This window comes from Pinus tabuliformis, chromosome 3_2 (assembly GCF_031772625.1).
Source record: "Pinus tabuliformis cultivar Carrire ecotype Pingquan chromosome 3_2, CPIR1, whole genome shotgun sequence".
NCBI lineage: Eukaryota > Viridiplantae > Streptophyta > Pinopsida > Pinales > Pinaceae > Pinus > Pinus tabuliformis.
The window spans coordinates 657,524,550-657,548,646 of NC_142302.1; the positions used below are offsets into that span (position 1 = coordinate 657,524,550).

The window sequence follows — 24,097 nt, forward strand, 5'->3', positions numbered from 1 at the left end:
TTTAGTGTTGATGATTCCCGATTTTTTTAGACAATTAAAAACTTGTTTACATTTTTATTTATTTATTTTGACTTGTGCAACTCTGCACACCGAGTTAAACGCACTCTTTAAAAACCATTTTTCCATATCTATGTACAACCCTTATGTGCGTTTAATATTAATGATTCTCAATAAAAAAAAATTGTTGATGATTAAATAATATTTACATTTTTATTTATTTACTTTCACTTCTGCTAAAATGCGGAACTCCTCACAATGAAAAGTTCATTGTACAAAACTTCACACGCCTGAATTAAAATAGATTAATGACCACCTCAAAATTCTGTAAAACAAATAGGTTTGAAATTTTTGAAGGCCTCTTATATAATCATTCTTAATAAGAATATACGAAAAGGTAATGTTCAATTTTCATTTTATATTTCGGGTTTGTGAACAGAAGTCTTGTGGGGGAAGCTCAACCTTTAGTGGTATAGCGACTAATGCACAATGAAATACCACAAGAAAGAAGTTGTTGCTGAATTTTACGGAGTGTATTTTCACTATTTTTGCCTGGGAGGGATCTAAAGGCCGAAGGGTCAGCCAAGTAACCTCTTGACTCTAACCAAATTAACAATCTTACTCCATCAAATAGTCGTTGTCGGGCCAACAACAAAAACAAAATCGGGAGTATCTTTTCTAGGTCATAGGGAACATTGTTTGTTGGGACTATAGTCTATAGTGGAAAAAAAAATTTAGGATTGGTAAAAAAGACAAGTGAAAGTTGCTTTTATCAACTAAAGTAGGGAAGTGAGTTTGGGTTAATGTCAAACTGTGTCAGCGTATTTCAAGGCATTTCAAAGGGAAGACTAGCTTGCTTAAAATAAGAGCAAAAACGGTCTCAAAAGTAAAGTATTCGAGCTCTTCGTAATAAGCAATATTCAAACAAGTCCCTTTTGCAAGTACGGGTCAACAACAAGCCCAGAGGAAAAGTCATCCATGATTTTGTCTTCTATAACCCCACATCCACACCTCTCACCTGGTCATCTGATCTTTATGTGAATGAATTGTTAAGTGCAAAGAAGAGGTTGGAGGTTTTAGAAGCTAAAGTGCACGAAAGAGTCATAAAATTCATGTAATAATAGTTGAAAATCAGGGTTTAGCATAAAGCAATAAAGTTTTGAGGAGCAAGTGACATTGCTAGAGGAAGCCCTCTTGATAGGGAAGACAAAATGGAAATGCATGAAGACGAATGTGCAAAACATGAAGAAATTTGTAGTGAAAAGTACAAAGGTGGCAAATTCAAAACCATCCCAGGATAAAAGGAAAGCAGTTGCCCAAATAGACAACCATGAAGAGAAAGTCATGGAAAAAGAGAGAAGTTTCCACAAAAGTTTCCAAAACTAAACATGAAGAAATTTGTATGAAAAGTACAAAGGTGGCGAAACCATTCCAGGATAAAAGGAAAGCAGTTGCCCAAATAGACAACCATGAAGAGAAAGTCATGGAAAAAAAGAAAGAAGTTTCGACAAAAGTTTCCAAAACTGAGGCTCAAGCTATTAGCAATTTTGCTTCTAGGAAAAGAAAAATATTCAGATTAACAACATGCAATATAGAAAAAGAAGAATTACTAAAAAAAATAAAAGACAGTGGGAAAAATGAACGATTTTTTTGACCTTGCAAGGGACTGCTTAATTAGCTCAATTTTCCTTTATTAATTTAACACGTCAACTTGCGTTTGTCCCCTGGGATTGGGATCTACACATTTTAAATTCTTTAGAATTGACTAAAAAGGCAACACCCGAAGGCCACATTAACTCGTTGGGAAGGTTGCTTCGATGGCTGATAAACATGTGAAGAGAGCAACGTTAAGAATCCACCAAATGAACTCGGTGGGACGCAGGCGAACAAGAAGAATCCTTTGTTGGAGCAGGTTCGATTCCCACCGTGCCCATTAGCAATTGCCAGGCTGATACAATTAATTACATTGAAATTGTGCTCTAATAACAAAAGCTAATAATATATTCCCTGAGAAAAAATAAGAATGTCAATTCTCCACAAAAGCTAATAATATATCCCCTAAGAAACAATAAGAATGTCAATTCTCCGCAATGTGCAGAGTGCGGAGGTTTCATTGTGTTGAGGTGGCTCCGCACTGCTCCACACTCCACACAATGAAACTAAAGATACCATACAAAGTCTTCTAACTGTTTTACTGTTGCAAATCCGCTGGCGATTTCAGATGTTTTCTAGCCATTTCAAGTGAGTTGGGGCCATTTTGTCCTCCGAGCACTCTTCTACCATTGCAAGCCATGTTAGAGATCTAAATCTTGAGCAATACAATCTCCAGTCTGAAGATTTGTTTGCAGGTCAAATTCGGGATTGGGTTGTTGTGTCAAATTTTTGTAATTGCAGGAGTATAGCATCCTAGGGAGGGCTATCACACTCCAAAGGACAAAACCAGCGACGAGGTCCATAGTCAGGTTTTAGTGGGTAGACTCAATCAATCTCCTGCTTCCTAGGACAATAACAACATCAACATAGATGCTATTCCTCTTTTTATATGCTTCTCAGAATGTCAATTCTCCACAGTGCGGAGGTTTCATTGTGCAGAGCGAGAAGGTGGCTCTCCACAGAATGAAACCTCCGCACAATGAAACCAAAGATACCATACAAAGTCTTCTAATAGTTTTCTGGTTGTGAATCTACCGGCGATTTCACGTATTTTCTAGCCATTTCACGCGAATTGGGGCCCATTCTGTCCTCTAGGCACTCTTCTAACATTGTAGGCCATGTTAGAGATATGAAGCTCAGATTTAGTATCCCCATTTTCTCTTTGAACTAGAGATTCCTCTCTTCCGACAGAAGAAGCTTCTCCATTTTCTTGAACTACTCCTCTTGCGGTCTATGTTATGCATGGATTGTAATTATATCGACCACCATTTTCCCAATAAGCCAGTAACACAATTTTCTCTAGCCCAAAAGACCGCGAAAACTTTAAAATTATGAGGGTTACTCTAAAATAATAGGGCTCAGAACTCAGGTTTGATTCCATTTGTTTTTCATCATTTCGTGTGGAAGAGGGGCCGCCGATCTAATTCCACTGTTGTTGTACAACAAGGCTAAGAGTTTCCAACCTATAAGAGGATTTTGTTTGCGGTACTTAAAGAATATGGGTGTTGAAATTTCAGATGATTTCAATAATGGAAAACGCTAAAGAAGACTCAATTGTTGTTGTACAGCAAGGCTAAGAATTTCCAACCTATAAGAGGATTTTGTTTTGGGGTACTTAAAGAATATGGGTGTTGAAATTTTAGATGATTTCGATAATGGCAAACGCTAAAGAAGACGATTCTAGAGCGAGAGAGCATAGAGCGATTACACTCAACACAAATTTTACTTGATATTTTTATTGATCACAACATGTAAGAATATATAAGACACATATTATTGACTTCGACACAACCAGATCATCATTACAACTCACACATTGGAAACACGAACTTCTAGACTGACTCTTCGTAACTCCTAATGACAACTACACATGACATGTGAGCATTACTTCCAACACCCTCCCTTAATGCTTACATGGATAACATGAAAAACACATATTACAACAATAAATAAATCTTTGTCTCACTGGTCTTCATCAGCGCCCACATCCACTCTGGAATCTCGCAATCACTACTCTTTCGCCTCCACATCTTCAAGTTGTTACTTAACCTCCATTTAAAACGCAACCGCTTCTAACTATCGTTGATGAACTTTGCAGGATCGACAATATTGACAACTCAGTTTGTCAGGGCTTCCGCAATAAGAGGCATCAATTAATGAACCATCCTATGGACCAACCACCATTTGTCGGATATTTCACTTTCGGTTATCCGTCAGTTGATTGGATGGAGGTCTGGATACTGAATGTGCTCAAGAGTCGATCAAACAGCTTGACCTAATACAAGAATTTATGTTTTAGACATTGGGGCTTCCAATTTAAGAACCACCAACCCTTTTTATAACCAAAATTACTAACACACAAGAATTTGCGTTGCAGACACCGAGGCTTCCAGTTTAAGAACCATCAACCTTCTTTTTATAACGAAAATTAAAAAAAAAATAGTAAACTTCTTCAACTCACACCACAAACACACACAATACACTGCATATAAGATAAAATAGTAGATCGCTGCAAAAAAATCAATGTAGCAACCCATCTCATGTGCCTCATCTAACATTGACAACATCAGGGTCAAACCCATTCTTGAATGGTGGATCAGGGTTCAAACTAGGATACCCTTTTACAGTTGCAATTTGTTATCGATGGGCATAAAATTTGGGGTTGAACGAATTGATCATTTAACAGACATGTGACCTATAATCCCTACTTAATCTTATCATGAAAATTTTACTAAGGTTTAAATCACCTTAAAATATTGACTTATAATTATCAAGAAATATCGGTACATACCTACATTGGTGAAACTGTAAATTTAGTATTGATATAAATTTTGTTATTTTTCCCAATTTACCTCTCCAAATTTTTAATATTTTGAGAAGACAAAGTGCTCTCCAATTAATTACCAAATTATATATATTCATACCTCATCCTTTAAATGTCCTCTCATATTTACTTGGGAGAAGACATGGTCCTCTCCAATTAATTACCAATTTATATATTCATCTCTCATTCCCAAAATATTTACTTGGGAGAAGACATGGTCCTCTCTACCCAATTTTATATTCATATCACATCTCCAAAATGTCCTCTCATATTTACTTGGGAGAAGACATGGTCCTCTCCAATTAATTACCAATTTATATATTCATCTCTCATCCCCAAAATATTTACTTGGGAGAAGACATGGTCCTCTCCAATTAATTACCTAATTTTATATTCATATCACATCCCCAAATGTCCTCTCATGTTTACTTGGGAGAAGAGAAGTCAAATGTAAGGATGAGGGAGTAGTTATGACATTAATGAGAGGTGGTTGAGGTGGAGAGGAGAAGGGGGAGCATAAAAGGGGAAGGATGAGGGAAGGAGGGGGGATCCTTGGCTTGATTTTGGTATTGGTTTGGTTGTGGTTTTGGAGGATTTGTTTTGAGAGTAAGGTGGGGAAGAGAGAAGGGAGAGAAGGAGAGTATTGTTTATCTTGGACACACTACATCTGGTTGGACTTGGGCTCGGAGGGCTAGGGAACCTGTGGAGGTTTCCTGGGCTAGGAAATACTTCCTAGTTGGCTAGGAGGTAAATCCAGTCGGTAGTCAAGAGGAGCATCCCAGCAGGATCAGGAGCTCAGGGGCATCTCAACCAGGTTATCAAAACATGAATTCCTCTACTTATAGATTACTCATGTAAGTGATTGAAATGAAATGCTCACTATTTAATTATAGGAAATAAATTTTAATGGTAAGTTATCATTGACTAAATGTTTAGTTAGAAATAAATTAATTCACGTTTTATTGAATTTTGAAATTGAGAATTTTAGTTCTGTAGAGGACCCTTGGGTGGAGCCTTACATGGGGTATTAGAGCCAAGTTCAAAATCTAGACCCAAGACCCACTAGACACACATCTCTGCTAAATTTTTTTTTTTTAAGTATGTGAAATTGATTTCTCCACCTTACTCTCAGCTCTGCTTCCCCTATGTATTAGAAGGTGATTCATACTCCACCTATCTAATTGACTTGTCATAATCATCATAATAGAACAACAACACACGTGCTCTCACCAAGATTGAATATGGCCAGAAACAAAAGAATGCATGCTCATAAATTTTGGGGCTCAGTTTTAGGCACCATCTTCAACAAATGGCTTATGTACCCATTAGGATGCAATTTTCTTTCTAACGTTTCACCCATGAGTTTGCCTACTCTACATAAACCATATATTAGGGAGTCATAAGTTGATGCATTGGTGCACAATTTTTATCTTTATATTTTTTTTTGGGCATTATGTTGAAGAGATCACAAGCAAGTTCCATTTTACCTTCCTTGCAAAGGCCTTGGAGTAGCATGTTATAAATAAGAATGTCAGCGGCAAAGCATTGCTCCATCATATCTTCGATCTCACTTGCTCTAATTCCTCAGCTTCCACTTCCCGCCATTACAATCTTCCGTGGTAAAAGCTTCTTATATTCCTTGTGCGCTACACGCTCCTCATATACTTCTAATGCCGAAGCAGAGAAGCGTATTAAAACACTCTGTAAGACTAACAGACTTTCAGATGTCGTGGAAACCTTCAAGCATATGCTTGCAGCTAAATTTATTCTCAAACTCGTCACCTGCACTTTTCTATTAAGTAGCTTAGTCCAAGCGAATCGACATGAATTAGCATTGTCTCTTTACAAAATTATGATTGAATTAGAAATTGTCCCTGATCTTGTAACTTTAAGCACTGTCCTCAATTGTCACTGTAAAGCAGGCAGAATGGACTATGCATTCAAAGTGTTTGACGAAATGGAAGCATGTGGGTATGTTCGAAATGTTATAGTTTTCAATACCCTTATCAATTCTTCAGCTTCAGATGTAGGAACTACTTTAATTTGCACTCCTTTTCGTCCATACATTATCAATCGTATATGGAGAGGTACCTTGAATACATTGATTCTAACTAGACCACCCCAGAATATAGACAGTCCATTTAAACCATTGTCCACTGTATAGGATGTCCCTTTGTATGTATAAAATACTCCTTGATTTTCCCTAACAGCCGGCTCTGTGGTGCAAGCAAGGGAAAATGTTCAGTATGTACAACAGCTGCCTATCGATGATGAAGATGCACTCCAAGCGTGTCATACAACTTCCCTTCTCCATGAAATGCGTCAATCTAAATGGGACCAAGTGTGGTGTCGGGCACAACAGATTGGATAGGTTTGTATCTTCTTGTTGTTCTTGCTGTCGCTGCAACAAAATCCTTAAGTGCCATTGTTTTTAGTAAAGCATTGATGAATGCTGACTTCCCCACATTAACGGACCCCAGAACATAAACATTGTGCCCCTTTCTTTGTTGTTGAATTTCTGATACAACTCCAACAAACCCTGACAATGATTTTGAACTTGTCAAGTGAATAATAAGAACGCAGTTTAATGATCAAAGCTTTATCATGACGAATATGAGACAACTTTTCACGAAGTTTCTCAGCAGAAATGAATTGTTTTCCCCCAGAATAGCCCCCATGTCCACCAACAGCAGTGAGCATGTGTCCATGGGATAGCAGCTGACATCTTCCACATAGTACAGACCTCAACTAGTGATGTTTCTTTTTCAATTCGTCGGTCTCTGGGATTACATAACCAGGGCCATCAACCTCCATAGTTGCAAAGGTGCCCCACATCCATAACAGACAGGCTCCATAGACATCTCTGGTACCTTATTCTTCTTTTCTTTCTCTTCTCCTTTATATTGGAATGAGCAGAATCGTGCTTATCCAGAGCCTTTTCTAGAAATATCTGGCCCCTGCTCTTATCATAGGGCCCAAATCCAAGTCCACCTGCGTCCTCTTTTCTTCAAAACCTTATGTAATGACGGTCCCTTTACACCAATGTTTTCTAGGAATTTTACTGTGGGTCTCGACTTCTCTTCCCTCAAGCCAAGAAGCTGAGCATTGTAAATAGTTCTACCCAGGTCTTCTTTTCCCAACCCAAGCTTTAGCAGAAGCTGCACTTTTGATCCAAACTTCATTCTGTTTTTCAACAGTGTGGATTTCTTCGATAGATCTTGCCCATTAAGCTGGGATCCACTCCCAAACTTTTAAGTTGGGATACTGCTGGCCTGAAATCATGTTTCTTCCGAACCTTTGTTGGTTGTCTCCATGTAGGCATTCAAACACCTTGGATGGTGAGAATTCATGCTCCTTGAGCGCGGGAAACTGCAAAATGTGTGAGTTCTGTTAGGAAAAGAAACAGGCTCCGAGTGAACTTGTGTAAGGAAAGTGAATTGTTGTATGGAATGACAGTGAATGATAGGAGGAAGGAGTCCTTACACGATAGGGTATGCATCTAAATACATCACTGCACATTGTGAAGCTTTCTCATCGCTGCATCACCGTCAACAGGGTAAGAATCCTTGAGCTAAGGATCGATCCACGGTCTCAATCCTGCCCCTTTTCTAGTCTTTTTCTTGCTAACGTGGGTCCCTGAGGGGTATGTAGCTGAAAATTTTAATGCTTAGAAGGAAGTCCCTTAAACCTGCAATATATTTTGCTGTTTTATTCAGATATGTAACTAGTTTCCTTAAAACCAGCAAACTCAAAGTAAGTATTGCGACATAGATGTTCAAGTCAGCTCAGAATACAATAAATCCACTATAGTCTTCCTCGACTTCTGCAAGAATCAACAGAGAGCAACAAGATTTTGTGCTTGAAATTTACCAAAATTTAGCTTTATAATATATATATATATATATATTGCAAACAAACTTTATGTACTTGCAGATTTGATTTCCAACTTATGTTATATTCGTAATTGAGTAGTTAAAAATAAAATAAGAGATTCCCAATGGATACAAACACTGTGAATCACGTGTTAATTCTCATGATATTCACTATATCACCTCTACTCGTTGGGGGTCAATCCCCTCCATGTCACTCGGTAGAAGTCTTGGTTGTTCAGAAAAAAATGGAATAATTTTTAAGATAGTGAGCGATATTGCAAATATAATTTTAAAAGTGATTATATATTAAATTTATTATGATTTTCCTAGCATAATGGAATAGTGATTGTTAGTACAAGTTATTCTATAAATTTGAGGCATTAAGTTGTTTTAGGAATACTACTTAATGATGGTCATTTACTACTTATTATGGTGCACTCAAACATCCACTCTAATGAGATATACAATTTTATCCTCAAGTCTTCAATTTTCACGTATTTTTTCTTTTCTTTTCTGAGACTTTTAGGATCGGACCTCATTATTTAGGAGTTAGTTGTCCCACTTACTATTTTTTTGGGGGGAATGTAGAGGTTTTGGGTAAAATAAAAAATAAAAAATAAAAAAAAGAACACCCAACTCCATTGCATTGCACCAAACATAATTCTCTTTTCTTTTAGTAGATTTTAATACATTAAAGTTGTCAAAATATGAACAACAATAGATTGGTATGTTAGAATCACTTACAATATACAATATTATTATCTTAAAAGCATGTAGCACTAGCCATTCTATATAAATCAATTGGATAGTATACATCTAACAATTAATGCCAATATTGAGTTGATTGAGACAGCTAGGCATCCACTTAAAAACTAATCTAACATTGTTGATGGAATTTCAAAAGGACACCTAGTATAAATAATGTGATTAAAAATGGTAAGATAATGATTATGTGAATGCTCAAAATATACATAAGATGGATTTAGGATGATTGTTTAGGAATATCCAAAGATATTTGGGGGTGACTAGCAGTGCGTGGTAACACTTGCTTAGATAGCAATAGGAGAGGATTTAGTAGACCCATGGTTATCTTCTCAATATTAGAAATAGTCATTTACAAGCATGACGAAAGGAAAACTTGCACGTATCATTATGCAAAACATGTGTGAGCCGAGTAAGAATTGACCAGGCCCTAAGATGTGCTAATAAGTCTTACGTATCATACAGATATTTGAACAAATGGTGAGGACGCGAAGAAATCAAGGTCAAGGCGGGTCATCACAAGGACATCTTACAAATAACCCATTGCCTTCACCGAAGTTGACTCTCATCTTGAAATCCCTAGAGGCAATTAATGAGACTTTAAAAGGGCGCCAAACAAATGAAGTGGAATTGGAGCACCCTCCCTCGGGGTTAGGCAATCTCGAGGGATCAAGAGACTCTGATAGAGGACCTCCAATCCTCTAGGGAGCTCCAGAAGATTAAGTTCCCGGAGTTTGCAGGAGGTCATGCCAGCAAACGTGTAGAAGCCTGGTTAGAAGGAATGAGAAGGTGCTTCGCACTAAGGGATTACAATTCCAATTCAAAAGCTAAAATAGCAATATTCCAACTCAGAGATAGTGCTCTGAATTGGTGGGGTAACTTGGAGTGTCAACTACACCTCACTCTAGACATAGTTACTTGGTAATTATTTGAGGAGAGATTCAGGGGAAAGTACCTACCAGCATATTATGAAGAACAACATGTAGGAGCCTTCCATGCCCTGGTACAGGGAAATCGTATGGTGGAAGAATATGAAATTAGATTCATGGAATTGGTCAAGTATGTCTCCTACATGGATACTAACCAATGCCAAGCAGATTGTTTTATTTATGGATTGAACCCTAAGATTAGGGCAATGGTTCGGATGTGGAAACCATCCTCAGTTGCAGAGGTTGTGGAACAAGCTCGTTATATTGAAGAACACTTAGACTTAAAGGGTGAAAACAAAACCATTTTTCCACGCAAACCAAGGTTTATGGGGAAGGCCCCTCGTACCTTCCAAAGGAGAGGAAGTTTGAGACCACCACCATATGGAAAAAGGGTGGTACCCAGAGTACCGACAGTAGGGATTTCAATGGTTGCTATGCAGCTTCACCCGCAACTTCAAGGGTGTGTTCAAATCAAGGCCATACGCGAGGAGAAACAAGTAGGGGCAGGGGTCCCAAGGGAAGGAACTCTTTACAGAGAACTCCCCAACATTCGGTTCAAGGTCTACCGCGCATCACTTGTTGGGGATGCGGGGGACCTCATTACCAGCGTGACTACCCTGAGTTACAAGCTGGTAACAACCGGAGAGAAGGAAAAGCACCAATGGGGGGCAAGTAGCCACCATCGAATCTATGCCGCAGTTGATAACCAACAAGTTGAACATCAATCTGCCGTGGTAGAAACCTTAGGTATGATAAAAAAAGTAAAAGTTAAAATTTTGTTTGATTCTGGTGCTACAAATAGTTTCATTTCACCAGTTGCATTAGAAAAATGTGGGTTGGCAGCCTATGAGCACGATGACTTTAAGCAAGTTGAGATGGCTTCTGGGATAAAACAAGCAGTAGGACCTAGTGTTGACCAATGTCAAGTAAACCTCGGGGTGTGTATGACTAAGTTGAAGGCATACATCACAGCATTGGGGACGTATGATGTAATTATTGGAATGGACTGGCTAGAAGCTCATCGAGCTTTGGTAGACTGTTTCAAGAAGAAGGTGATTTGTTTAGATGATGAAGGTAGGCCAATTGAGATTTTTGGAATCAAGAGAGGAGTGTCGCTACGATTCATATCCATGATGAAGGTAAAATGTTGTCTCTGACAAGGTTGCAAGCTATATGTAGTCGAGGTTGTAAGTGACCAGAAAGGACCCTCCCTAGATCAACATCCAATTTTGTTAGAATTCAAGGATGTTTTTCCTAAGGAATTGTCTGGATTACCTCCTGTAAGGGAGATTGATTTCACAATCGACCTAAAACCTGGTGCAGAACCAATATCTAAGACACCCTATAGGATGACAACTCCAGAACTTTGTGAGTTGCAGATGCAATTAAAAGAGCTCTTAGACTTGGGATTTATCAGACCTAGTATTTCACCTTGGGGTGCACCAGTGATTTTTGTCAAGAAGAAGGATGGTTCCTTACAGCTATGCATAGATTATAGGGACTTGAATAGAGCCACAATAAAGAATAGGTACCCGATACCTCGAATAGATGACCTATTTGATCAAATGAAGGGAGCAACGATTTTCTCAAAGATCGATCTACGATCTGGATACCACCAATTGAGGATTAAGGAAGGGGACATCTCAAAAACTGCATTTCGAACTCGGTTTGGGCACTATGAGTTCGTAGTTGTTCCATTTGGTTTGACCAATGCACCAACAGTATTCATGAGCCTCATGAATGGTGTGTTCAGGAAGTATTTGGACCAATTTGTGCAAGTCTTTCTGGATGACATTCTTGTGTATTCCAAGAATGAAAAGGAGCATGAAAATCACCTAAGGGTTGTATTGACTTGCTTAAGGGAAAATCAATTGTATGGAAAATTGTCAAAATGTTCCTTCTTTCAAAAGAAAGTTCATTACCTTGGGCACATCATTTCAGGAGAAGGAATTTCAGTTGACCCGGAAAAGGTGAAGGCCATAATGGATTGGCCAGTACCGAAAAAGGTTTATGAGATACGTAGTTTTATGGGGCTAGCAGGGTATTATCGCAGGTTTGTGGAAGGGTTTTCAAGGATTGCAAAACCCATCACCACATTACAATGAAAGGGGGTCAGGTATGAATGGGCATATGAATGTGACACTGCATTCATAGAACTAAAGAGGTTACTAACTAGTGCACCGATCCTTCGAGTACTGGACATGGGAAAAGACTTCATTGTCTGCACCGATGCTTCGAAGCAAGGATTGGGTGCAGTATTGATGCAAGAAGGTGGAGTAATAGCTTACACATCTAGAAAATTGAAGAAACATGAAGATTTGTATGCTACCCATGACTTAGAATTAGCAGCAATGATGTTAGCCTTGAAACTGTGGAGACACTACCTCGTTGGGAGACGATTTGAGTTAAGAACAGATCATCAAAGCCTAAAGCATCTCTTCACTCAAAAGGATTTGAATACTAGACAAAGGCGATGGAGCAAATTCATGAGTGAGTATGATTTTGATATCTCATACATCAAGGGAAAGGAGAATGTGGTGGTAGATGCACTAAGCAGGAGACCACGAACTTTCTCCCTAGTAGCCTTAAAGGTAAATTTGAGGGAACGTGTGCTAGAGAAACTCTTTGAAGATAGTTGGTATCTAAAGGTTATCGCAGCACTCCAGAGTGGGAAGCAGATAGAACCAAAGTTTGAGGGATATGTCCTTGAACCAAATGGACTATTGAGATTTCAAGGGAGAATGTACATATCTAAGGAAGGGGGTATAAGAGGGACCATCCTCGAAGAGTCACATAGAGCACTCTATTGAGCACATCCTGGAGTAAATAAGATGTACGTGGACACAAAGAAACTCTTCTTCTGGACAAGCATGAAGCACGACATAGTCCAGTTTGTCGCCAGATGTCTTGAATGTCAATGAGTGAAGCCTGATCATCACCATCCAACAGGACTCCTACAACCTCATGACATCCCTATATCTAAATGGGAGGTAATTTCCATGGATTTTGTTGTGGGTTTGCCACTCACTTCACAGAGGCACAATGTTATATTGGTTATAGTTGATAAATTGACCAAAAGTGTCCATTTCATTCCAGTAAGAGACACATACGATGTTACTGATGTGGCACAAGTGTTTATAAGTGAATTTATTCGACTACACGGGTTACCCACAAAGATAATTTCTGATAGAGACTCTCGATTTACATCTAGGTTTTGGACAAGTTTGCAGTCATCACTAGGGACTCAGTTGAACCTGAGCACTGCATATCATCCAAAAACAGATGGGCAGACTTAAAGAGTAAATTAGGTTCTGGAAGACATGCTTAGGATGTCCGTCGTGGATAATCAGACTCAGTGGGAAAGCTACTTACCATTGGTAGAGTTTGCCTATAATAACAGTTACCACAGTTCAATCGGGATGCCTCCTTATCAAGCTCTATATGGAATGCCATGTAGGATGTCGTTGAGTTGGGAAAAGTTGGAGGACCGAGTAATAGTTGGCCCAGAATTAGTTCAAGAAATGGAGGAACAGGTAAAGCAGATTCGATAAAGGTTAAAGGAAGCACAAGATAGACAAAAGAGTTATGCTGATTCACATAGGATTGACCGCAGTTATGAAGTAGGGGACCAAGTTTTTATTCGTATCTGACCCAACAAAAGCACCATTCGGTTTGGGAAGGGACGAAATTGTCACCTCGGTTCGTAGGACCTTTTAGGATCAAGGAGAAGATTGGACCAGTTGCCTATCGTCTTGTACTGCCACCCCATTTGCATAAAACTCATGATGTTTTTCATGTATCTATTTTACGACATTATGTTTCTGATGAATCTCACAAACTGGATTGGAGGGAATTGCAGGTCTCAGACATGGGAACCATAGTGGTCGAACCATTACGCATATTGGATCGTAGGGTTTGACAGCTCAGACGTCGCACGGTGGACCAAGTTAAGGTCCAGTGGGACAAGTATAGCCCAGGATCTGCTACCTGGGAGGATGCAAAGACTATATGTCGTGACTACCCCTCACTTTTTGAGCATTTGTGATGTCCATTTTTTACTTAGACAGCTACCTATGCTAAAGTTCTATTTTGCGGTTCCATGTTATTTATTTATGAACATTATGTAATATTGATGCATTTGGTTGGACACGTGAAACTACTTATATAAATCATTTGATGGATTTGGTACTGATGATGGAAACGGTTGATGTATGGCCTAATGTATGACTCACTTAGTGATGAATTATCTAGTGCATGACTTATCAGAATTATTTTGTTTCATATAAGTGGATATGATTTAATTAATGAATGACTTAGTGAATTTATGATTTATTTCCAGTATGAACTGCAAGATTGACATGTGGATACTAGACTTAATAACATGATGATTAAAGATCACTTATATATCTTGTTGTTATATAAATGCATGAATGAGACCTAACCCACAGGTTGGAAAGAACTATATGATAGTCGAGATCTACTCTTCCATTAAGGGAAGGTCGAGACATCTCATGGGGAAAGGTATAATGTACATTGTTCTATTACATTTTGTATCTACTGGATATGCACTCTTATGACATGGGTAAAATGTGAATTACAGGTGACAAGACTAACTAACTGGATTATTCGATGACAAGTATCCAACCAGCGATGTAGTGTGTTACATATTAGGGTGTTGACCCTAGTTGTGTGGAGGGGTGGAGGTATTTCCCACCATGTAACCTCCAAACCTGGAATCGTGGGAGGGAAGTGGTGGACACGATCCCCTAGACGTGTGATGACGATTGCCAGTTGCCTGTTGGAGAAGTTAGGTCGATATAGTCGACGCTTCCGCCATATTGGTTTTATCAGTGGTTAGATTGGTATAGCCGATGCCACCGTATATAGCAGCAGAGGATGGATAGGGTGGGAACGGAAGTAGGTCGGAAAGGATAGGAGGATATAGATCAATTGGAGACTCTTGATGGAACACAATGTCATTGTCTGACTTATCAAATTTTACTACTATAACTCTCTCTATTTTGATATGCCTTATTTCCAAACTGCTTTGAACTCCTTGTACCTTTTACACTCTAACTTTGGGATGAAGTTTTCTGAAGTAGTGTATGTAATGCCTACTTAATATTATCATGAAAATTTTACTAGGGTTTAAATCACCTTAAAATATTGACTTATAATTATCAAGAAATATTGGTACACACGTACATTGGTGAAACTGTAAATTTAGTACCAATATAAATTTTGTTATTATTTCCAATTTACCTCCCCAAATTTTTAAAATTTGGAGAAGACATAGTCGTATCCAATTAATTACCAAATTATATATATATTCATACCTCATCCCCAAAATGTCCTCTCATATTTACTTGGGAGAAGACATGATCCTCTCCAATTAATTACCAATTTATATATTCATCTCTCATTCCCAAAATATTTACTTGGGAGAAGACATGGTCCTCTCCAATTAATTACCCAATTTTATATTCATATCACATCCCCAAAATGTCCTCTCATATTTAATTGGGAGAATACATGATCCTCTCTAGTTAATTACCAATTTATATATTCATCTCTCATCCCCAAAAGTATTACTTGGGAGAAGACATGGTCCTCTCCAATTAATTACCCAATTTTATATTCATATCACATCCCCAAATGTCCTCTCATGTTTACTTGGGAGAAGAGAAATCAAATGTAAGGATGAGGGAGTAGTTATGACATTAATGAGAGGTGGTTGAGGTGGAGAGGAGAAGGGGGAGCATAAAGGGGAAGGATGAGGGAAGGAGCGGGGATACTTGGCTTGATTTTGGTATTGGTTTGGTTGTGGTTTTGGAGGATTTGTTTTGAGAGTAAGGTGGGGAAGAGAGAAAGGAGAGAAGGAGAGTATTGTTTATCTTGGACACACTACATCTGGTTGGACTTGGGCTCGAAGGGCTAGGGAACCTGTGGAGGTTTCCTAGGCTAGGAAATACTTCCTAGTTGGCTGGGAGGTAAATCCAGTTAGTAGTCAAGAGGAGCATCCCAGCAGGATCAGGAGCTCAGGGGCATCTCAACCAGGCTATCAGAATAGGTATTCCTCTACTTATAGATTACTCATGTAAGTGATTGAAATGAAATGCTCACTATTTAATTGTAGGAAATAAATTTTAATGGTAAGTTATCATTGACTAAATGTTTAGTTAGAAATAAATTAATTCACATTTTATTGCATTTTGAAATTGAGAATTTTAGTTCTGTATAGGACCCTAGGGTGGAGCCTTACATGACCAGCAAATATTCCTCTCAGTTAACCGTAGTGGATTGTTAATTCACATTAATGACACAATTACACACAAACTCTAACACACCACACAGATGCTCTCAATGCGCAGGTCACTTAACACTCAGCTCCACCATGCAGCATTCAACTCCTTTGACACAACACCAAACATATTTGGAATTGTTTGCAGCTACGTAGAGAATTGCGTCTCCCTGGAAAGTGGGAAGAAGCCGAAAGAGACACGATATTTTTATTGATGTTCAGATATGATTTTCTCCCATGCTACGATAATAATTATTCACACACATATCTGAATTCTTGCATTTCACATCTCTTTCTCATCCGCATCGGCATAGGAGAAATTGTGTTGTCTAAGAAGAGATCCCTCTTGATATGACAACGAAGACGCGGTGTAGATGGATGGACGAATTTGGTTGATGGATCTGACGATGTTGGTCCTAGTCCTCCCTGTCTGTAGCTAGTAATAAGAGAAGCCATTGACCTATCAAATAATGCAAATCCTTTGCCGCAGAATGCAAATTATTGGGGCTCTGCAGGGTGGAAAATATTGCTTTTAGAAGGCACCCTTTTTGCGTAATAAAGAGAAACTCCAAACAATTCTAGAGGGTTCTTCACCGACAGAGAAGCGACTAAATCACAGTGGTCGGTTGATCCTTTGATACTTCACTCCTAACAACCCAGCTACAACTCTTTTCAATTGCAAAAATAAGGGTTCTGATCAAACAAGGGTTTGAACACTACACGCACATAAAAATCACTCACAGAGTAAACAATATCCTACTCTAATCTGTTAGGAAACCAGCTCACAAAAAGATAAAAATATAGATCAACGCCTTAGAATTCAGCCTCTTCGAGGGGGCAACCTCCTTTACATTACACAAATGAACAATTCTTGGATGATACAAATGACAAAACCTCCTTTCTATATATATGAGTCTAAGGGGTCACAATATAACCAAGCCGACCTAACAATAATAATATAAACACACAAAATCAACAATAGTGGGATTCTATGGGGCACAATAATAACAATATGGGGACAATAGGGGCACAACAACAACAATAAGGGATACAATGACAATAGTAATGGGGGAATCACTAGTATTATAGGGACCTAACATTCCCTTCTCCTTCAAAAAAGTGTTGTCCTCAACGCTTGAGTAGTTATGGGTGCTTCTGTATAAAATTCTCATCCTCCCATGTGGAATCTTCAATGGGTAAGTTCTTCCACTTAATGAGATACTTTGAAATTGATTGATTTCATAGTTGTCGAGTTCTTGTTTCTTTGACTGCTTCAGGTTCCAATATGATTTTTCCTTCCTCATCAAGTTATGGAAATATTGTTTGAACTGGAATCTTATCACCTATAACCTTCTTTAAGCATGAAACATGGAGAACTGGGTGCACTCGGGAAGTTGCAGGAAGTTCCAATTTGTATGCCATAGTACCTATCTTTTGCAACACCTTGTACGGACCATAATACTTTGGTGATAATTTATTATCCTTCTTAGCTTGCTTGAGTGACATTTGTTTATATAGTTGTAGCCGTAGGAATATCCAATCACCTACATCAAAACTTCTTTCGCTGCGATGTTGATCTGCCTGTTGTTTCATTCTATTCTGCGCCAAGGTAAAGTTATCCTTTAAGAGTTGGAGAACTTGTTATTGATGCTCGATGTGATCTTCCACTGCTTTAACCTTAGAATTTTCTCTTAAATATGATGTGATGGATGGTGGATGATATCCATAAAGTGCCATAAATGGGGTCATTTTAGTTGCAGTATGGAAGGAAGTGTTATACCACCATTCAGCCAGAGGCAACCATTTTGACCCATTGTGTCTGTTTATCAGATACAAAGCAACGAAGATATCCTTCCAAACATTTGTTTACTGTCTCAGTTTTCCCATCAGATTGAGGATGATAAGATGAGCTATGAGCCAATCCTTGTACCATAACGAATCATTTTTCTAGCTAAATGTATAAGATGTAATGGGATTTTGTTGTATCTTTTGAATGAGTGCCCACACTTCCTCGTCATTCTTCCATTCATCCCTTGCTTCATTTATCCAATATGGTTGGATAATAGAAATGGCGCAAAGAAATGCTTCCACATCCTCATCTTTTCTTGAGAGTGCATCTGCCACAACATTAAGCTCTGATAACAATGTTAGGAAACCAGCTCACAAAAAGATAAAAAGATAGATCAACGCCTTAGAATTCAGCCTCTTCGAGGGGGCAACCTCCTTTACATTACACAAATGAATTCTTGGATGATACAAATGACAAAACCTCCTTTCTATATATAAGAGTCTAAGGGGTCACAATATAACGCGGCCGACCTAACGATAGAAATATAAAGGCACAAAAATAACAATAGTGGGATTCTATGGGGCACAATAATAACAATATGGGGACAATAGGGGCACAACAATAACAATAAGGGATACAATAACAATAGTAATGGGGGAGTCACTAGTATTATAGGGACCTAACATAATCTATTTACAAAGCAATAAAATTTAAGGCTCTCTCACATCTTCTTGACCCTCCTGTGAAGGAGTCAAGCCAAAATAGGCTCTGATACCATGTTAGCAAAATAGAAGAGAGAGCATATATTGATTACACACAACACAAATCTCACTTGATAATTTTATTGATCACCACATGTACAAATATATAAGACATGTATCACTGACTTCGACACAACTAGATCATCATTACAACTCACACATTGGAAACAAGAACTTCTAGAATGACTCCTCATAACTCCTAATGACAACTACACATGGCATGGAAGCATTACTTCCAACAGTTTTGCATCATTTCGTGTGGAAGAGGGGTTGTCTATCTAATTCAATTGTTTTTGTACAACAAGGATAAGAATTTCCAACCTATAAGAGGATTTTGTTTAGGGTTACTTAAAGAATATGGGTGTTGAAATTTTGGGATCTAATCATATGAAAGTTCAGATGATTTCAATAATGGAAAACACTAAAGAAGACAATCCTATTGAGCAGGCATCTCGTAATCTCAGTCTTGATATTTTCTCTGTTCAAATCTCTGATGGAGTACCTTTGGATTTCAATTGGTTGGCCACCTTAAATGATTTTATGTGATTTGCAGATAACATGAAGGGGAGCTTGAATGACTTCTTCAAAATATAATGGGCTCTGACAACAATGCCAAACATGTTGCAATTAATGCTTCTCAAGAGAGCCATAGATTGTCGACACCTATTATTGCCTCTGAGAAGATACACAATCCTGTTGAGACTGATCGCGCCCTTTGTTCTCTGCATGGTGGTCTCAGTTGACTGCTTGGCCGACACCGACACATTCACGGGCAAGGGATTATTTTAGGCGTTGTCTGCCGAGATCACAAATTCATCTGAACCACACATTTTTGGTTGGAATCAGATAAAAAAAAATCAAAAAATAGAATGATGGAATGTTTAAATAGTTTTCTTATGTTGAAAATAGATTCAACACCATAAAAAACCTAGGGCGCCCAAAATGCTGAAGTTTGACAGTGGTAACCCAAATTTCAAAAATTTATACTAGATTTTGTTAATAATCTTACCAAAATTTCTATTATTTTCCAGGCTAATTTGTGGGTTTATGTTAACACCAATACTCATGTATCGTTGCTCCAAATAGGTGTCCCGCAATAGTGTGGTCGACATGTCAGGTGCAAGAGTGGCAATAATTCCCCTCGTGGAACGGCTGGATACATTTTTGCTCGGAGTATCAACTATATTACCGATGATCTATTATCGGAGTTGAAGTTTTAACTTCGATTATGGATAACGCTCACATTCAGGGTTAGAATTTGACGGGAAAAATGTATGTCACAGGGCATTTGGCTGTGTTTGATGTTGAACAAATTTCACATAAATATCTTCCCTGATGTGTTCTGAAATTTACAAAATGTATTTTTGATGGGTTATTATTTTCTGAAAACGTTCTTAATATTGTATATCAAGTTGTGTTTCATTTGGACTGGGGCTTGTCATGGTGTCACATACATCCATTTATTTACCAAGTATGGAGTAAGACTGCGAGTAGGAAGACATCAATGATGCTTGTCCTTGGGCCTGTCTCGTCTACTAAAGCCATTGAATATTTATTTACAGGGTATGGGGTTTCATGTATTGTACGATATGTTAGTTGGTCAATAACTCAAGAGCGATGGTAAGGCATCAACTCGAGATCTTCACAAGTGGTTTGAGATCGAAGCAAGTGGTATCCTTACTTGTTTGAACATGTTCTTAGGCTTTCTCATCTAAGGTTGTGCCATTTCTCTTCAACTTGCTTGGCTAGCTGATCAGAGGGAATGAATCACGGAAGTAGTTGTATCTATATAAATTGGTTGTGGGAGGTTTGTGTGACCATAAGTGAGGTGGTGGGGATTATCATGCAGAAATAGCTCATGTTTGGTTGCTTGGCATGTGCTCGATTGTGGTACTGAGATCAAATATCCCCACGCCTCAACACAAAGGTACCATTCAAGATTACAAGGAGAGCAAGGTTTCTTGTTAAAAAAAATTGTTATTAGTTTTTATTTATTTACAATTATAAAATTATTACATTGGTTTTTTTTGGTTTGAGGATATAATTTTTTTATTGTTTAAAGAATATTTCATAATATGACCAATTAAATCGTCTTCATGAACCAAATCACTATATCTATTATTAAATAACAAATAAATATTATAATTTATAAATTGAATGGTAAATATGTAGACTTAATTTGTGAAAAAAATGAACTTTTTCAATTTATTTATACAAATATGAAATTTATTTCTTATCAAATAACAAATAGAATCATAATTTAGGAAATGGATATGAAGGAAGAGTGGATATGTGAATTTTCTTGTGAAAAGAATATTTATATAGAGAAAAATAACTACATACACTACCAAAAAAAAATGAAGTGAGTACCTAAGTTTTCTCCGTCAAATTCACCATGTGAGTTATTTTCCATCGGCCATTTTGTATTAAAGAATAGAGTGGTGAATTTAGTTGTATAAAATATTGTTTTATGTTGAGTAGAAAAGAATGATAGTGGATGATTTTAAACTAGTATATGTTATTAAACAGAGTAAAGACAATCTATACACTATATAATGGTTTGTTGTAGATCAAATGTTGTTAATGTTTTTGGAAGAGAACGAAAAATATTGTCTTCACCAAAAGACATGATAACAAGATACATATTAGCTAAGCATGTAATAAGAGACAACACATCATTGTATTATCGTTATTACTTATGCATGTGAGGAGGTAGCTCAAAGAAAGAAAAAACAAACATATTTTTTTGTTTTTTTGGTAATTAGGTTGAACCTAGGTTGGGGTTACTTAGTAGTGACATCCATCATCAATCGGTCCTCACCCTCCCCATGAGGTTCGCACCAAAAACCTAGTAAAAATTAAACCTCAACTAAAATGTATGATGGAAATTGATTTGACACATTAAATTGGAGAATTTATGATCTTCAACTAATGTATCAATGGAAATACTATCAGTGAAATTGACTGATTTATTTCCAAATCATGCTTGAATGTGTCGACCTCTCTAATACTCTAAAAAAAATGCATAGGGCAACTTACAGTGAATCCACACCGAGAGTATCGGATTATGTATGGGACGTGTAATTAAAGAATCGCGTGTATACCAAACTTCCTGTGCCTTGTAAAATCAAGGCCTCCTCCATCGATTTGTGGTACGCTAAAATCATTGCACTCCATGTGAGCTTACTTGTTTGGTTGCGCAACCTTGGAGGCAGTCTCCTCTGTCTCAACATAGCCTTAATACCTTCCTGGTTGGATGGAGGCCATTAAACCATTCAAAAATGTACTTAGTTTGCTTTGCGTTAACGTTAGTCGGTTTTAATCAATTTTACATTTTTTATTTTGAAAATTTTACTATGCAATAAAATTCCAAAACAAAATTTTGTGAAAATTATGCAGAGTGTTAACCCCAATGGGTTTTAATCAATTTTACATTTTCTATTTTGAAAATCTTACTATGCAACAAAATTTCAAATCAAAATTTAAATGAGGAAACCCTGCCACTCCAATGTCTCAATAGAGTTCCACAAAATTCCATAATGTTGGCCCACTTCGCAACCTTTACAAAATGGCTAGTGGAAAATAATTCACAGGCTGATGAATTTGCTAGAGAAAACTTAGGTACTCACTTCATTTTTATTTTTTTGGGTAGTGTATGTAGTTATTTTTCACCAACCTCTGAGTTATTTTCCAAGGGTCACTATCATTATACAAGAAATCATTATATAATATAATGATTGCTTTTACTTTGTTTTATGACATATTTTAGTGTAAAATTATACACTATAATTTTGTTATACTCTGCCTCAAAGCGATTTTTAATTTAAAATCAATTAGTCATTTTTCTTATTTGTTTTAAGTTTTAAGTTTAAAGAAGTGTGGGAGGAAAGAGTATGTATTTTTTGTTCTTCCGGAAAAGTGGAAACAGAAAAGCATTTCATTTTAGAATGTAAGGCCTTCAATACAACAGGAAAATTATGCAGATATAGAAAAACATTTAATTTTAGAATGTGAGGCCTTCACAGACAACAGGAAAGTTATGGAGATATTCTTGTAGCTAGCTCTTGGGATAATCTATTGAGTTAAGGGTTTGTGGAGAAGTTGTGAGCGTTTATTGTGAGACTTCACAGGAAATATAGAAAAACATTTAATTTTAGAATGTGAGGCCTTCAAAAACAACAGGAAATTTATGGAGATATTCTTGTAGCTAGCTCTTGGGATAATCTATTGAGTTAAGGGTTTGTGGAGAAGTTGTGAGCGTTTATTGTGAGACTTCACAGGAAAAGGGCTGAATACAAGAAACAAATGGAGAAGCAATCTCTCCCATAGGCTATTTTTAGCCTCGTGGATGGTAAAATAATTTCATTTCATTTCATATATCAAGATTGCCAAAGTAGGCCCCATTGAATGGTCTTTGCTACTAAGAACTCTATATAATTTTTTGAACAAGACTTACAATCATGTACTTTTAATCTTTAACAATTAATTTTAATCTTAATTTGATTTTGAATTTCGTTATTTCTAAATTTTGATATTAAATATATATGTTAGAAGATAACATATATTATCATTATTAATTATAAAAGAATAATAAGATTTAGGATTCAATAAATCATTTGTGTCTTATGGGCATTTCTGTTTTTATTGATTTTTTATGCTAAATATGTGAAAAATTTAATATAATTATATTATTGAAAAATATTTTTTTATTCAAAATTTTATTGGTAAAAAGTTTATATCAAAACATTATTTTTAAAAGGCAAAATTTTAAACATAATGTTTCTTGACAAGAAATATAAAAATCTAAAAAATAAAAATAAAAATATTTAATGAATAAAAAAAATCCAAATTCTAACACTACTCACAATAAATAATGGCTTTCATTCTCTCCCAAAAACGTTCCACCACCTTTCTAGATATGAAAAATAAAATAAAAAATGTGTGGCAGTGTGAGTGCGATTTCGTTTATATAGGAAGATGGATTTGTATTACACTGAAATTGAGTAACGCTGCTTATTAGTCCCTGCCTGGGACTAATAGCGATCGATCGATCGTTGACCTACCATTACTTGATACTTTGACCGGTTTTTTTCGGTGTTTTCGCATTTTAACCTAAGTTTGATGCTCCCAATTTTATTCAACAAAATTTTACCCAAAGTTTTTGGTTCGGCAAACAATTAAGGTCTTATTGCAGCCTTCACGTTGCTCG

General features: G+C 37.2%; 1 pseudogene; it reads right to left on the minus strand.

Moving 5' to 3' along the window:
• Positions 1-6,058: 6,058 nt before the first annotated feature.
• Positions 6,059-24,097, minus strand: part of LOC149182380 (uncharacterized) — a 34,802-nt pseudogene continuing 16,763 nt past the window's right edge.